The following is an 18,301-nucleotide window of genomic DNA, read 5'->3' on the forward strand; positions in this document are numbered from 1 at the left end:
GATAGACTGTAACTCCCCATAAACTGTGAGCCAAAATAAGCCCTTCCTCTTTGAAGTTGTTTCTTGCTGGTGTACGGTCACAGCAGTGAGTGAAGTAAGTATAATATAGGTGGCTCTCAAATGACCACTAACTAATATTTTAATAATAATATTATTAAATTTAATTATTATTATTAATAGTTTAAAGGTATATCTACTCAGAACAAGATTAATCTTTCAAAATAGTGATTATAAAGACATGTATTGTCTCCATGGTTATTAGTAATTTTGACTAATTCTTATCCAGTTAAAGTCTCATTGTTTTTACCTGTTAATATAACTAAATTACTTGGAATAAAAGCAAAAAAAATACTTGGGAGAAAAGCACAAAGTCTATTATAATCTTATTTCTGTACATTATCGGAGGCAACATATTTAGAAGCTTTCTATAATCTTACTATGGAAATTATAATGCACTTGGTATGGCCCATTGCACAGCTTCAATAATGATCACAGAACAACATATCTTGATCTATAACTACTCACTATATCTCAGCATACAAACGGACTTTGGGAGCCCATTTCTCATGGAGGGATACTCTTAGCCTAGATACACAGAGGAGGGCCTAGGCCCTGCCCCAAATGACTTGATAGATTTTAATGATCTCTCAAGGAAAGCCTCACCCTCCGTGGGGAGTGGAAGGGGGATGAAATGGGGGGTGGTCGTTGGGGGGTGTGGGAGGATGGGAGCGAACTGGGATTGATATGTAAAATAAGATTGCTTCTGATTTAAATAAAATTTACACACACACACACATACACACATATCTTGATTCATCCTCTCACCACAGAAGCAACTGGAAATTATAAATATCTGAGACCACAGGTCAGATCATGTCCTTTTACATTCATTCTGAACACCATGCCTGGAACACGTACTCTATCTTCTGACTGCACAGTCACATTTCATACTACGGGAGTGACCAGGGAAGAGGAAGGAGTCCTATGCCACGGGGCCTGGCCATGCCAATGGTGTTGAGACTCCAGCGAGCTTCTACTCATGTCACCGTGAGTTCATGGTGCGAGTCAAATGTTACTCATAGATCAAACATTCTCAACACAGTTCCACCTAGGTGCACAGAGTGTTTTCAGGCAAAGGCTTTAATCTTCGGCAATTCCAATTCTATGCGACTGATTGATTAACAGAGCGACAAGAGCAAGCATGAAGCAGAAGAGCTTCAGGTGACACATTCAATTAACGCCATTCAAGCCAGAAAGATAAGCATTCTGGCACGAGGCAATTACGAGTTACAGATTAATGAATGTAGTTTCTGCTCTCAGAGATTTTTGTGTCATAGTCTGTAACACTGGGGTCAACATTCAATCAGCTCAGAAGGAGGTAGGAGCAGGCCTGGGCAGGGCATCAGAGTCACTGAGGCTGTGGCTTTTTCTCCATTTACAGGCCGGATTAGATAGAATTACTAAACGTAATCTGACCTCTAGTGGCACCCCGTGTTAATGAGCACACTTGAATTCCACCTAGATTTTTTTTCCTCTTCTTGTGTGAGTCCTACCGCCATTTCATCTTTGTCTGGATAAAAAACTTACAGTTGATCTGTTGGACAAACTTCCACCAGTACTCCATTTTATTGGTGAGGAGACAGAGGCTGTATTTAAAGATTTGATCAAAGCAGAATAATTAATAGAAAATTAAGATCATAGGTTTTGATGCTGTCATGGCAGTGCCATCAGAGGGAAAAATGTCAACACACAGATATATAAAATTGTTGATAATGAAAACATTAGAGCTATTGAAATTAATGGGTTTTTGAATAACAGTCAAAGGCATCTATGCTTTTGGATTTAGTATCAAAATGTTTTACTTCAAAGTATGTTTTTGGAATTGTCTAAGTCAAACTTACTGACTGATGGACATATAAATTGTGAATATCTTAGATTTTTGTCTTAAAATCAGTAAAACCACCCTTAAAAAAGCATGAGTAAATGAAACATTTTTGATGATTGAGTCAGTAACAATATTATCACATAATTCAATATTTGAACAATAGTTTTGTTCAAATCGGGACAAGACATACCTCCTTGTGAGCATTTTAAATGAAGTCATAAATAGTGTGGAATAGTGAATAGATGGTAGGCTTCAGGTCTGAGTGACAGGCTAGAAGGTTGACCTTGGTGTTGGAATGTTTGACTGCTGTTTGAAACTAACATGGCCTCCACAGGCTCCTGTGTTACTCTCTTGAGAGGGTTTGAAACCTTTAGGAGGTAGAACCCAGCTGGGGGCAAGTAAGAAATGGTGGAGCTTCTTGGAAGTATCTTGTACCCAGTCTTCCCTGTTGCCCCTTCTGCTTCTTGTCCTCCATGAGGAAGCTCCCCTTTCATAGGTTTTTGCTTCCATGGTGCTTTGCTGGAGACCATGGGACCAAGAAACTATGGATTGAAATCTCTGAATCCCTGGCTAAAACAAACCATTCCATCCTTGAGTTGTTCCTTTCAGGTATTTGGCTATGGCTTTCTAAATATGTCTAAACAATGTCTGTATTTGTTTCCATCACTGCTCAAACAAATCATTATATGCTGACCTGAAGAAGCACATATTTATTGTCCTCCATTTCTGAAAGGAAGAAGTCCAGCATATAATTGAAGGGACTGCAGTGTGACAGTGGATGCTATTTTAAGGCCAGCAGTGCCTCTATCTAAAGGCTCTAGGGAGATCCTGTTTTAGATGTCACTAGCACTTTTTAGGTGTCAGTCACTTTCTGTCATAGGACAGCTATTCTGTAGTCATATGTGCTTTTTATAAAAATGTAGAGGCAGAGAAGAGGGTTAAATGTCTAATTTGCAGCTCTTATGGAGGACTGTTCAGTTCCCATTACCCACAACCATCTAAAACTTAAGTTACAGAGACTCTGATGTCCTCTTCTGACCTCCAAGGGCATCAGGCATATATGTATTGCAATACACTCAGGTATTCACATATCCACATAAACTAAATTTAAAAGTAGTATGTACATGATTGCATTAAAAAATCTGGATAGGACAGGCTATCCTTGCCACCTCAAAATGCTTAACCATGTTTTCAAATCCCTTGTGCCAAGTCACATAATGTCTGCTGATTCAGGAGCTAAAGAGGAGGACATGTCCAGGGGTTCCTTATTAGTCTGCCACGGTCTCTTACAAGCTTTGTGGTCTTGGTTTAATCGTGGTAAGCTCCTTTGCAGAAGTTGTAAGGATTAATGTAAAGGATAAAGTGTACATAGAAAAACCACCTAGAAGCAACATGTGATTAACAATAGTCCCTTCTTCCCCTTAGATCAACAGTTGGTTAAAGAAAGCGGTAGCATCAGGATTTCTACATAAAGAAGGGGTTTCCATTTGTCGTGTTCAAGGTCTCATATCTGAGATTATCATGCAGCAGATGAAGCAGAAACAACAATGCCAGAATTACAACTTTCAAATTCTGCCTTTCCAGAGAGACAGCTTCCTCTCTCCTGCCTCCTGAAAACACACACCTTGCATTTTGATTTGGAAACTTGATTACTTTCTTTTGCCAGATTGTCCTTGTAGTTTGCATAGATAAAACTTCATTGCTGGTAATCAAATTAATTGCCTTTTAAAATAATTATGTCCTGTGGCAATCAATCCCACAAGTCTACAGATGGCATATAAAGTGTGTGCTAAATGGAAGGGTAATGAAACTAGGTTCAACTTTAGCCTCTTTTATGTTTATTTGGGAGACAAGACAGCTCTAAAGTTTGGTCTATAGGTGTCTTAGTTAGGGTTTTTATTGCTGTGAAGAGACACCACGCCCCACAGCAATAAATAAATAACATAAATAAATAACTCATACATAAAAACATTTAATTGGGGGAGTCTCACTTACAATTTCAGAGGTTTAATCCATCATCATCAAGGCAAGGAGCATGGTGGCATGCAGGCAGAGGTGGTGCTGGAGTTGAGGGTTCCATATCTTGACCCAGAGACAACAGGAAGTTAATTGACGGCCACACTGAATGAAGCTTGAAAAAAGAGACCTCAAAGCCGCCCCCCACAGTGACACACTTCCTCCAACAAGACCACACCTACTCCAACAAGGCCACAGCTCCTAATAGTGCCACTCCCTTTGGGGCCTATTTTCTTTCAAACCACCACAATAGGTTTCATCTTTATCTTTTAAAAAACAGTCAACACTAATTTAGAGAAGACATATGGGGTAAAGCTCATAACTCATTGCTAACTGATAAAACTAACTAACCAACCACTAGACGGTAACAACTGACTGACATCTCACTGAAAATCTCTCATAGAGACTCCATAAGCTGAAGCCTGGCTGTCCCAGAGATCAACACGGCCTTAAAAGTTAATTTGTGTGGCCGGGTGGTGGTACACGCCACAGAGAAACCCTGTCTCAAGACACCCCCCTTCCCCCCCCATCCCCCAAAAATGTTAAATTGTGCAGCATAGGCTTTTCAATTTAATTTTTATGCTTCCAGATACACAAATGCCAGTTTCCCCAGGGATAACACCTGAAAGACCCCAATAGGGATACTTTCACGGAAAGGAGACCCGAACCCAAGGAACAACGAGACCACGAGCTTGGATGCAACAGCAAGAGGCTTTATTGATAATACACGGGTACCCGCGGCGTCTCAGTCTCGGGAACTGAGAGCCCCGAGCTGGGGACTCAGGGGTTCTTTTATAGCAAAAAGCGCAGTACAGAAGCGAGAAGCCTAGTAACAGGACCCTGATTGGGCAATTTAAATGAGGCTAGGGCTCAGAGCGCGGGCAAATAGAGGTTTTGCTTGGAACTCAAGTCTCGGCCTTGGCCCTATCTGAGGAACAATTGGTCTCTGTGCTTGCCCAATCTTGCTGAGCTGGCCATCTGGTCAGAGCTCCCTTCTGATAGCAATGACTATTCAGCTGTGGGGAAACGGAATTTTCCATAAGCCTCAGCTGCCTGTTTAGACTGGGCCAGGGTCTTTCACACCCACTACTTTATTGGCTACTGTATGGTTGGACATGAGGCATGTAAGTCAAATGCCAGCTCTTACAGAGATTTTCTTTAAGGTATAATCTGACATTTTTGACAAACAGTGAACAAAGAAAGATTTGTGAATTGAATCCATTGATATTAAGGGATAACAATGATCAGTGATTGTTAATTCTTGTTATTCTTTGTTGGTGTTGATGGTGTGTGTTTGCCTTCTTTGGGATTTGCTGGTGTGAGATTACCTATTGTCTGTGTTTTTATGGGTGTAGCTAATTTCCTTGGGTTGGAGTTTTCCTTCTAGTACTTTCCGTAGGGCTGGATTTATGAATAGGTATTGTTTAAATCTGTTTTTTTTTTTCATGGAATATCTTGGTTTTTTTTTGTCTATGATAGATAAAAGTTTTGCTGGGTATAGTAGTATGGGCTGGCATCTGTAGCCTCTTAGTGTCTACATAATGTTTGTCTAGGATTTTCTGGCTTTCAGAGTCTCCATTGAGAAGTCAGATGCTATTCTGATGGGTATGCCTTTATATACTACTTGGCCTTTTATTTTATTATTCTTTATGTTTAGTGTTTTGATTATTATGTCGTGAGGGGGACTTTTTTTGGGTTGAGTCTATTTGGTGTTCTGTAAGCTTCTTGTATTTTCATATGCATGTCCTTTAGGCTGGGAACATTTTCTTTTATAATTTTGTTGAATATTATTTTCTGTGCCTTTGGGTTGGATTTCCCCTTCTTCTATCCCTATTATTCTTAGGTTTGGTCTTTCCATTGTGTCCCTGATTTCTTTGATGTTTTGTGTTAAGAATTTGTTGGATTTAACATTTTCTCTGACCAATGAATCTGTTTTCTCTATCGGATCTTCAGTTCCTGAGATTCTCTCTTCCATCTCTTGCATTCTGTTGGTCATGCTTGCATCTGTAGTTGCTGCTCATTTACCCAGTTTTTCCATTCAGAATTCCCTTGGTTTGGGTGTTCTTTATTGCCTCTATTTCCGCTTTCAAGTCTTGAGCTGTTTCCTTCACGTGTTCACTTGTTTTTTCCCCCTTGGCTTTCTTAAATGGACTTATTGATTTCTTAATTTTTTTTGACTTTTCCTCATTTTCTTTAGTGGAAATTTTCATTTCCTTTTTAAGGGCCTCTATCATATTCATAAAGTTTTTTTAGGTAGTTTTCTTCTGCTTCATTTGTGTTGGGATGTTCAGGTCTCAGAGTTGTAGAACCACTAGGTTCTAGTGGTCCCATATTGCTTCTTGCGTTGTTGAATGTATTCTTACGCTACCATCTAACTGTCTCTTTCTCCAATCAGTGCAGGTAGTACCTGTGCCTCCAGGGGCCTCTGCTCACAGGTTACTCGGGGCTTTTCCTCCAATTGGTGTAGGTGTGTCTCTGGGCCAATGATGCCGTGGGGGATGGCTGGATGTGTGTGTGTGATGGGTTCCGTGGGTTTGTAAAGGTGGAGTGGGACTTGTAGGTTTCAGAGTCCAATGTGTGGTGTGGCGGGGGAGGCGGAGTGGCCTGCCTGCAGGAGTCTTACCTGCTGACTGGGAGCTTCCCTTCTTCAGATGCACATTCTCGTCAGACTCACTCGCCGGCTCTGTGACTGACGGATTTCGTGAAACTATTAAATATACTTGGGTCTGGTAAAACAAGAGACGTGGAATTGGTAGACCTAAGTTCTTTTTCTGAAATTTGTGCAACTCTTTGTTTTAATAATGTGGCTGTTGGTAAAGGTAACTCCGTCAATACGGAACAAAAGCTGTAATAAATATGGGGGTGGGGAGGGTGGATAAGCAAACGTACTGACCTTGAGTGAAGTAACATTGAGACAGCTACTGTTCTCAGCGGTAGGGAGTCCGCACTGGGAGAGTGTGGTTCGGAAATGATTCCTCAGCATGGGCTACCGCCTTCTCTTGACACTACATTGTTGTTGTCTTTGTCAGACAGACAGGGAGATTTTCTCGGCTCAAGAATTCTTGGATTCTTCATTGCCACATCACTGTTTGACCTCTGTGTAGGTTAGATTCTGGAGACAACACAGAGTCACATTCGTACACAGTAACGTTGAGCTCTTGCAACATTAATCATTTCTTTGCATTTATCATTTGTTTATGACTTATTTATTTAGTTACTTATCTGTTGCAGTTCATCTTCTTGGTAAGATAAAAAAAATACTCTAAAGGTAGAATTTTAACTGGTAAATACCATAAATTTAAAGGCAGCAAATGAACTTGCTCAGATGTGCAATTATGTCCTGGGAAGAATGAATCATCAAAGGTATTGATCTTCCACAGCTGCGTGGATACCCCAACACGTGACAGACAGGAGTGCTTTATAGTCACAAAAGCCAAAATAGACTAGGGAAACAGCCTGCTCTAGTTACTCGGTACAGGGAAGGTAGGGTTGCAGTTAACACTCTGTCCACTAGATGGTAGTAGAGGAGCACAGACTAAAATGATGTCGCGGTGTTAATTATGTTGACTGCATAGCAGCTAAGCCCATCTGTCCTTAGGTAAGAGCTGAAGTTAGAATTTATAGATTTCATACCTTCAAACACTCATGGAAAACATTGGTTGGGGGGGCAGAAGTCTATTCTAAGGCCCTCTGAATTTTTGCACAATTTCCATTCCCTCACCCACTACCCAACAGCCTTTCTTGCCTTCGTTTGATTGAGTTACGTCCAGCATTTTCCATCTAAATCTGCTGACGGGCCCCACTTTCAGCCCATGTCAGTCCCAAATGTTCAACCAGTCCCGACAGGAGCAGGAGACAGCTTTGCCCCTGCGTAGCTGCGTGTGAGCAGTAGTACTGGGATCATATGATCGAGGGCCTGGCATTTCCAGATTCCTACTTGGGATCTGTTTCTGCATCTTACCAACATTCTTCCATTGAATGGATTACATGCTGGATCGGACAGCTTAACAATGATGCTGGGATACTGACCCAAGCTAAACTCAGGGGATCATCTATAAAGAGTAAGACACTTCAGTACTAACTAGCAACTCAAATTCCTTCTTCATCTCTCTTATGCCCCTCCCTTATCCCCCACCCCTAAAGATAAGAAATCTGGCTTGTCTTCCCTTATATCACTCCGGTATAATTCTGAATCTGAAACCTGAAGGATGAGTCTTTGGTACCCTTCCGGGTTTACACTCTTTAACTGTTTTCTCTCTTGTTTTCCATTGCCCAGGACTATTCTTCTCTACTGCTTATATGGAACTTCACCTGCCGATGGAAGCCAGGCTACCTAATCCCCAATCATCCCTTATGAACACGGACAGCTCATCTAACAGCACTGGCAAATGATGTCTTCCTCATAGGCCTACATTCTGGTGTGTATATTATCTGGATCCCATCTAAGCCTTTTAATTAAGTATGTGACCAAGTGAATTTCCTTGGGGGTGGGAGGAGAGGAAAGAAGGAGGGTGCAATTCGTCCCACCTAAAAAGGATATATATATATCTTCTATTTTATTTGAAAAATCTGTTTTTCTCACTCTTTTCTCACTTTAATGTGTTACAATGTATTTACTAATTTGGTCTTTGAGTCAAATCACCCCGGGAAGATGTCGATTGTTTATCATGTATCATTGAGTCTTCCTGGCCACATTAATTGCATCTCACACCTGAGCTTGGCAGGAGGAGCTAGCAGCAATGGTAGGTTCTGGTATCAGGACAGGACTCAGCTCCGCTCCACAAGGTAACTGGCTGTGAAAACTTGGCATGAAATCGACCCTCGCTCACTCTCGTCTTTCCTCATTCATAGACAGAGAAAACTTGTGGCCACATAGGGTTGTGGTGAGATTTAAATGATAAGACTACACAGCTGTGATAGAAAGTAGACACCGAGCTCAGGCAAGTAACCCGGATGGTGTGAACTGGCCGTTTGGACACACCACACCTTACACACGCTCTGATTGCTGCATGTGAACTCAGTGTTGTATTTCCAATGCTCCAAGTTAAACTATGGCTCCTCACAATGCAAAGGCAACCTGTGAAGTACTACAGTTCCTTTAATATTGTTCCCTGTGGTTTGTGCCCCCTTCAGCTCCATGACTACAGAAATAAAACATTTCCAGTGCAGAGAAAAAGCCTAGGATTGGGACGAGGACGGGGCTTATATTTTACTTCCATAGATGAACTATTTGGCTGTGGAATGACTGGGTGACTTGGCAGTGGGCAGTTAGCTGATGACATAGCTTTTTAGAGGCCTGGGCAAGACAGCATTTCAAAGAAGATGGGAGAGCAATAAATACTTGGCTTGGCTGCAAAACAGTTTTAAAGTTTGGTTTCTGTTCCAGTAATGACTATATTCCTCTTCTTACTTTTTGCTCCCAAACTAAATAGGAGTGGAAGTTTTATATGGCTCAGGGTCTAGTTAACCCTTCATGTTAGTTGAAAGATTTTGGAACAGAATCAGAGAAATGATCACCTGAAGTAGTCTCTTGGATGGGAGTTCTTAAGATAGAGAAGTAAGGAAATGTGTTTGTGTTTTGATTTGGTTCCAGTTCATTCACCCATCAGTAGATGTTGTTAATACCTAACACAGGTATCGCCCAAGTGTTTGCCAGGTTTCCCACAGTAAGTTCTTGAAGACATGAGGACATTTATTACCCTAGCCTGGCTCTCAAGTGATGTGGGAGGTCTTCTGTATGCTGCAAATGTGTGTTGCTTTCATCGGTTGATGAATAAAGCTGTCTTAGCTAATGGGTAGGTAGGATGTAGCTAGGCAGGACTTCCCAACAAAAAGGCAGGGAAAAGAAAGACAAAGGACAGATGCCATGTAGCTACTAGGAATATAGGATGCTCTGGCTTTCTCCAGTAAGCTAAGACCACATGGAGATACACAAATTAATAGAAGTGGGTTAAAAATTAAGAGAGAGATAGCCAATAAGAAGCCTGAGCAATAAGTCAAACAGTTTATACTTACTATAAGCCTCTGTGTGTTTATTTGGGACTAAATGGCTGCAGGACTTTGTGGGACAGAAACTTCAAGTCTACATTCAAGTTTGTTAGACACGAGTAAAGAAACAGTTCATCTGTGTGTACTTCTACACTTAATAGATAGTTGACATCACTTCCCTCAGTACAGAGGCTTTCTTAATCAATATATTAATTTTTCAAATATAGAATAATTAACAGGTTATAAAGCAGTGTGGCGGGGTTGGCTGTGACTAAGTACAATGGCTCTGTGCTAATCAGTTTCTGTCAACTGGACATAAAGGAGAGGCGCCTATGAAGAGAGAACCTCAACTGAGGAGTTGCCTCCATCACGGTGGTATGTGGGCATGTCTGTGGGCATTTTCTTGATTAATGACTGAAGTGTAGGTCTCAGCTTACTGGGGCTCTGGGTTATACAAGATTGTAAGCTGAGTAAGCCATGTGTCCTAGGTAGTTTTATGTCAGCTCACACAAGCCAGAGTCAGTTTGGGAACTTTAGCTGTGAAAATACTCTCACTAGATAGGCCTGTGGACAAGCTTGTGTCGCATTTCCTTGATTGGTGGTTAGTGTGGGAGGACCCAGCTCCCTGTGGGCAGTGCCACTCCTGACCTGGTGGTCCTGGGTGTTATAAGAAGAGCAACTTATGATGAGAAAGGCAGTAAGTCTCACTCCTCTGTGGCCTCTACTTCATTTCTTTCACACAAAAAAAAAACAAACCCTTATAGCATTGAAGGAAACTCAGGCAAGAGCCTAGATATAGGCTTCAGTAAGCAGAGACCATGGAGAAATGCTGCCTAGTAGCCTGCTTCTGTGGTGTCTTAGGGCCCTATGACAAGACACCATGACCAAGGTTCTATCTCAGCTTGCAACTCTGGGGTCACACACCGTTACTGAGAGAAGTCAGGGCAAGAACTCAAGCAGGGTAGGGATCTAGGCTTTTGCCTTAGCTTCCTTCAATGCTATAAGTTTTTTTTTGGTTTTATGAGACAGGGTTTCTCTGTATTGTTTTGGAGGCTGTCGGTCCAGCCCGGCCTCGAACTCACAGAGATCCGCCTGCCTCTGCCTCCCGAGTGCTGGGATTAAAGGCGTGCACCACCACCACCCGGCTCAATGCTATAATTTTTAAAACAAAATAAACACTTCTCCTCAACTTGCTTTTGATCACGGGATAGCATCTAAAAGCTTTCTCACTGCTCATGAAGGAGCTAGAAGAGACATTTCCAGGGAGGGTCTTGAAGACTCTTGCTTTAACAAGGCTTATCTAGATTGGAAGCAGATTGGATTAGAAAAATTCTTGTGGGATGGAAGACTAGGTATGGGAACAAAAGGATGGTTGCTGTACACATTTTATTTACCTATAATTTATTAATTTGTTACTATGCTGGAGACTGAACACTATAGACACTTTAATCTTCAAAATCTAAAGGAAATCTTTCATGTCTCTGTGATATACAGTGTAAGGCGTTAGAGGTGAAGGAGAATTCCAGAGTGAATCTGGTTAGCCTCAGTGTGCAGTGGAACGATGCTCATAGACAGGAAGGGAGGAACAAATGATGCCCTGCCAATTTTAGCTTTGAGAGTAAGACGGAGGGTGAGAGGGAGATCAATGTTGCATTAGCAGGTCAAATTTCAGATATTATTTCTATTAATATATTAAGGGATATATTAGTAGCTAAGGCTTTTGGGACTTATGAATGAATAGGTTCGTATTGTTGGTCTCAACTTAAAATATGTTACACATCCAAAGTTGTAAAATTAGAGCATATTGCATATGAAGTTGGGAAATGTCTGAATACATTAGAAGGCAATTTGAAGACATTTTAATACTCCTATTAATAGAGATATAATTAGGGAAGTGTGGAAGTAATAACTGAATGAGTGAAGTGAGAAACATTTAAGAAAAAAATCCTTGGTGACAAATAACGAATTTCCTTAAATTCTTTTGCTCTTATTTCTAGAATGTTCCTCAAATCAGATTCCTTGTTGTCAACCACATTTCCATGGTTTAGAAGAAACTTTCATCCTCCACCCTTTGCGTCTTTTGGGCTAAAGAGAGGTCACTGATTTTTTTTTTACTTTGCTTCTATTCTTGTAATTCCAGTCCAGCATTTGCAACATCATGATTATTCTAAAGGCCATTATCATGTTATACCATCTACTTGAACTAACCTACTGACTTTCTTTGATGTCTTTTTTTTCTTACATTCTACTATTCACATTTCCGCAGCTGATTTGAACCATAGATATTCATACATATATGAGTCTCCCTCTGTTAAGAGATGCACTTTTTGAGGTCAGGAACAATGCCTTACTTATTTCTGTATTTCCCAGCTCTTGTACCATATCATTTTTAATTCAGTTTTTAATAGATATTTGTTTGTTATGGTCTGGATTGGGTATTCCTTCTGCAACCCCCAAGTGCATTCACGTGTTGAAGTCCTAAACCTAAGTGTATTTAGACACAGGTCCTTTATGGAGATAACTAAAGCTAATTGCAGCCAAAGGGTAAGGCCCTCATCCAACAGGGACAAGAAAAACCACCAAGAGTGTGCAAAGGGGAAAGCTATATGAAAACACTGAGAGTGTCCTACACCATGTACCAGCTGAGGAGAGAGACAGCTCTGTAGACAGTTGATAGCTTGACCTTGACTTTTCTGACTGCAAAACAGAGAGTTTCTGTTCTTCATATCACTTAGTCTGTCAGTTCTGTTGTGCGAGGCTGAGCAGACTGACACAGGGTTAAATTAAGTAGACATGATAGTTGACTGTATTAGCCATTTGTCATGGAAAGGCATTATCAGTCCCTCTAGGTTGTTTGTTGTTCCAGGACGTCTCAAAGTTTGTATCAGAAATACAGAGAAGCAAGATAATGTGTCTCTGACTGAAGGCTGAAGGGTAATACTAGGAGGTCCATTGCAGTAAACATTCCACCAGCATTCAGCTGCTTTGAAGAAAAGTGCTCTATCAGGGCCTTCTTATTTTTCCTTTCATCCTGCATTTTCTATGTGAACTGCTGAGATATGAAGATGACTCAAGGGAAGCTTCTGTGTTAAAGAAAACAGCAAAATGATTATTGGGAATCTAAGAATGTGTTTATCTATGGCAGGACTTATACAGCTCTCTAGGTCTACTAATCAAGCCTGGGGCATCATGGTTTTGATTTACAATTCCTGGGGAGGGAATTTGGTTTGGACTTGGCTTATACATTCCCAAGCCCAAAGGTTCCTCAGATATGCTCTGTGCCTTCCTCTGTCTAATAACATGGAGCACTTGAGGGTGGATGTTTCACATAATTTACTGCCGAATCTGCCGGATTGGCATCCTGCTCACTGCATACCAGACCTGTCTTTAGAGGGGGCACTGCTGGCAATCTGGGCTTCAGTTGTAAACACAGTTGCTACTTTGTATCATGCTGGGAATTAAGACAGAAAGAAAAACACAGAGTCAACACGCTCACACATACACGCTAGAGTAAGAGGTTTCATCAAACTGCTTCACACTGAATCCTCAGGCCAGAAATTGGTGAGAAGTCTCAAAACTGAGATCTATCTTCGCTTTCAGCTTTGCTGTATATTTCATCTAATTACTTTCCCGCCCCTGGTCAGACTCATATCCATGTCTATGATGAAGCTGTCCTCTGCAGTGATGTTTGTGTCCTAACTCTTCTTTAATATGAGGCCAGTGACTCCTTCCTTGTATGATTTATGAGTTTCTGAGCACTTTCCCATCTTCTGTCTCACTTGATTTACACATAGGCTGCCTCAGGCCTTAAGCTACTGCAAGGGCAGTCATTGTTTTATTTAACTCATCACTTGCTGCTGCATACTCCAGCACCCTTCACATTTATTCATCAACGACTCACTCAGTGATTACACAGTTGACAGTGAGTGGCCGAAGCAGGGATATACAGACATGGACATTCTATGGAGTTTTGGACAAAGGACATAACATAATGCATAGAGAAGTTTGTAGAACCACTGGAACTGTAGGAGACTTAGGTAATTAAGAACGATAAGATTTACATAGATGCTTTGGGTTTGCCTTATGATTTTGTCATTTGATGAATTTGGCTTTGGTCTTTTAACTTCTCTTACAACAACTGAATGTTATCTATAATAACTCAGATAACACAAAGGTTTTCAACTTCATATCAGTTGGTATGATATCTTAGATAATACAACTCCTACCTTCAATTATGGTTTACAACTAAATGTTTAATTGAAAATAAGAACCAATGGTAGATTGTTTTTAGTGTTAATAAGAAATGATGACATCATTAAACTCTATACCTTGATCTATTTTTGATTATTGGTTTATTGAAATTTGACCCAAATTACAATCTGTTGAATTAAGTAGGCTAATACATCACAGCTTTATGTCCTAGCTGATGCTTGAGAGTGTGAACAATTTCTATAAATATCCATTTATATGCAAGTAGAGAAATACAGAAATGGATACAAAGTATATTTTTATATTGTTAGTTTTGCTTTATTATTTGGTTTTATATTGAGTTAATTTTATGTTGTTTTAAAAAATCGGAGCCATATTCAAAAACTTGTCATTGTCATTGAAACCACAAAGGCTTGGTTTACTTTATCAACCACTAAACAAAATTTCGGTACAAAATTTGGTTTATGTCTAGCGAAAACAATCTTACCCAAAGTTGATTGAATTACATAAACTAATTAAAAACATTTAATATCAGAGAAGGCACATCTATGTTAATTTATGAGAACACCTATTATCTTAATTTCTTGCCTGTATTAAATAAAGATGCCTATATGTCTTGACATTTGCATAAACAGTATTTAAATAAAGGATGCAGAAAATGATGACTTTTGTTGTATAACTTGATTTTCCCACTGAATTATATTGAAGTTGATGATACCATGAAAAATGGCAACAACACAAAGAGAAGCTGGGAATTCGACTCTTGGGTGATGGTCAGCAGATGGCAGTGTGCAGCAAGGAATGGTGGGAGGCTCTCTCTGCTGGCTTAGAGCCAGGATATCTAGCTCACTGCTGTATACCAGTGACAGGAGTGAAGATGTGGGAATGTGAAAATCTGCAGGAAATCTGGAAGAAGAACCTTTGCCAACCAAAGGTACTTGACAGACGAGACTGAATCCTAGCTGATTCAGGATGGAGCATTTGTTTATTGGGTTGTAGATTTCTTGAAGGGGGACATTCCTGCAGCTTTTTGTGGGGCTGGATGTGTAGCTATCTTAGCTGTGCCTATCTCCTTTCTCCACATTCTCTCTGTGGATGATCTCATTGACTCCACGATGCCATTTTCATCTATACAGTAATAATGACCCACAGATCTGTTCTGCCTAGTTACGGTGTCCTGTTTAGTGCTTTTCATAGACACTTTTTATTCTGCTAGTCTCTAAGTTAACTTTACAGCCTCTTTCCCCCAGCATTTGCAGGTTAATATCCAAAACAATCCTTAAAACCAGAAATCTAAGAGTCATTTTAAAAGCTACTCTTTTCAAATCCTTCTGCTCAGTAAAACGTGCAGATATTCAATCCTTAGGCCTGTTCTTTCTCTACTTCTTAGTTTGACTCCAGTCTGTTTCCTAAAACACAGTTCTGCAAGGGCTCCCTGAATATCTGAAATGTTTGCTATGAATCCATTCTCACCCTTTCCCTGTGAGTGCTCTACAAACAGAGTCACTAACACGGTGGCCTTACTTGGATCTCTGCTCATCTCTGCTCTATCTCCATAAGTGAGTCTTCTAATTTTTGTTTTGGTCTTTTAAGTTTCAAAGCCTTGGACTATGATGTTACCACTGTTTGTAATCACATGCCTTTTTTGGGTAAATCTAAAATTAATCTTATCTTTTAAACACCCATGTACCACTCCCTTAGAGATTCTGATCTAGCTCAGGAGACTAGGCCAGGCCTTCTTGCTTCATCATTTGGTACTTCCCTTGTCTTGTAACTATGGTGCATGTAATTGCTTGTTTATTGTTTCCCACTAAAGGGTAATTGCCAAACAGAAAGACAGCACATATGTCTTATCTACCACATTACCTTTAGAGGTTAACATACAGCTGGGGATATACTTGCTTATCAATGAGTGTTTTTAGAATGGATGACTTCGTGAGTAGGAGTATTTGTGAGAGCCGGATGAATAACCTAACAGACATAGTTGAATTCTTTTTACTGGTGACCATTGTGGTGGTATAGGCGTGGAGTGGGGATGCCCTGAGGATACAGAATAAAAGGAGAACATGGGTCATGGCTAAACCTGTCTAACTGTATTTCTTTTGGTGTGTGTTTTGTGTCCATGAACTCCTTGTAATGGTAGAGGAGTCTCACTCCAAATCTTGGAGCTGGGCAAAAGAGGGGACTCTTGAGAGTTAATGTGAAGTTGGCTCACTGATCTTACAAGCGTAAGTAAACCTTGTTAAACAGCAGCAACATGATGAATACAACTAAGAGGGCTTGTGCTAGTTACCTAAAGAGAGAATAGTAATATAAAACAGTAGTCTTTCCTTTTATGCAGGAATTTAGGGAGGGAATACAGTGTACTGGGAAAGTATAGAGTAGCTCCTTTCCACAAGACATTCCATGGAACTTGAAGTATTTAAGGTCTGTATTTGTATCATGCCAGGCACTAGTGATATGTGGCACTTGAGACTTAAACTGTAGGGAATGCAAATTAGGAATTAATTCATAGATTTTGTTTAATTTTAATGATTTTATATTAAATGTCAACTACTGTATACTTAAATTTAAATGGCCACACATGACTGGTGATCACTGTGTTAGTTTGTGTCGCATAAGTAGAGAGGATATAGGTATGCTGAAATGGAAATGGCTGAGCCCATCAATTCTTCCCTGGTGCAATGCCTAGCATTGCAAAGAACCTGATTAATGCATCTGATGTGCTTTTATATTTAGTGATGCTCCTTTTTCAATAAGCATGCAAAATAAAATCTTTCTGGAGTAGAGGTAAGATGTAGGTTTTTTAAAGTAGCAAAATATGAGGGCCTACTTTATTATAAACTTTACTTTCATTCTTGGAGTGCACAATCTTTTTTTTTTAATTCAATAGAGTGGGTTTTGCTTCCTATCAGACAAAAAGAGATGTCTCAACCTATTCTAAACACCACTCTCAGAAAGCAGTGAACTAGAATGCCATCTTGTCTCTTGGTATATAGAAGTAGGTCCTCAAACAAAGAGGTAGACACGTTATTTACAGACTCCTGGTGGAATCATTTGATGCTTACAGGATATTTCACGACATGGAAGCACTTTGTGAAAATTAGCTCATGTTTTTGACACATACTCATAGCCAATAGTTAGGATGGCACTTTCTTTCTAGTGTTTATCACATCAGTGGGGGTATGGAACATACATGTTATTTTCTGTGAGCACCACCCATAGGAAACCAGGTCTGTGTTTTTATGGCATATGAGATGTGCACAGGGCATCAGAATGTAGGAGGGAGGTTGTTCCTGTGACTTTGAATGAACTAGGCTGTAATGACATAACTAGCTCTGCTGATATCTGAGAAGATGGTTAATTCTGCACAGCTATAACTCATGTGTCATTCGGCAGCTCGAAGCTCTGCTTGGTGCTCATGTGGTCTAGGACAACGCTTCCCAAAATTTAATGTGCATAGGATCACTTCTGCATCTGAAATTGCTGATTCTGATTCTGCACGTCAGTGTTTAGGAGACCAAGACCCTGCATTCCTAAGAATCTCTTGAGAAATGTTGATGTTGCTGGACTTCACATTGAATAGCAAGATGCTTAGGCATAAATTTGATTTTAGTTAGTTTTACATTGAGAAATCTGCCTCCGTCACCACAAAATTTATTCCTAAATCCTGTCAACTGTAACATTGTGCGATCAGTTCAGCTGAAAGTGTATGGAAACACACATTCAAATTCTTTACTGGGGCTAGGAAAACAGCTCAATACAAGCTGATAAGATGTTGGTGGTCTGGTGTTTACATTATCAGTGGGAAATAGTAACAGATGGGAGTAACATGCTCATAGCAAAGAAGTGTAGAATTTATTAACTCATGCCGGGGGCAGGAGCAGTGGAATAGCTTTGGACTTGGAAAAAGGAGATTGCACATTGGATTTTTAACATATCTTTAACTACCAAGTGGAAGGGATTTAGTTTTTTTGGAACTTCAGATTTTTACCTTTCAAAGACAAATCATATTCTCTGTGAAAGGACAGACTCCCTTGCCTTTACCTCCTGACACAGGTGTGTATAGTGCCGTGTGTGCAATAGACATCAGATTACTTAATAGCAGCCATCTTCCTCCTACGAAGCCATACTTCCTCATAGTGCTACCCCCTATGGGGGCCATTTTCTTTTAAACCACCACACTGGCTGTTATAGTTTGGA

At 40.3% G+C, this 18,301-nt stretch overlaps 1 long non-coding RNA gene across 1 annotated transcript in view; it reads left to right on the forward strand.

Moving 5' to 3' along the window:
• LOC121141930 overlaps positions 1-18,301 on the forward strand; it is a 219,774-nt gene that overhangs the window by 71,984 nt on the left and 129,489 nt on the right. Inside the window, exon 2 of the long non-coding RNA XR_005878900.1 lies at positions 8,178-8,319. This is a non-coding gene — a long non-coding RNA (uncharacterized LOC121141930). The remainder of the gene's footprint in view (positions 1-8,177; positions 8,320-18,301) is intronic.

The sequence above is a fragment of the Mesocricetus auratus genome, unplaced genomic scaffold (assembly GCF_017639785.1).
Source record: "Mesocricetus auratus isolate SY011 unplaced genomic scaffold, BCM_Maur_2.0 Super-Scaffold_100008, whole genome shotgun sequence".
In the NCBI taxonomy this organism is placed as follows: domain Eukaryota; kingdom Metazoa; phylum Chordata; class Mammalia; order Rodentia; family Cricetidae; genus Mesocricetus; species Mesocricetus auratus.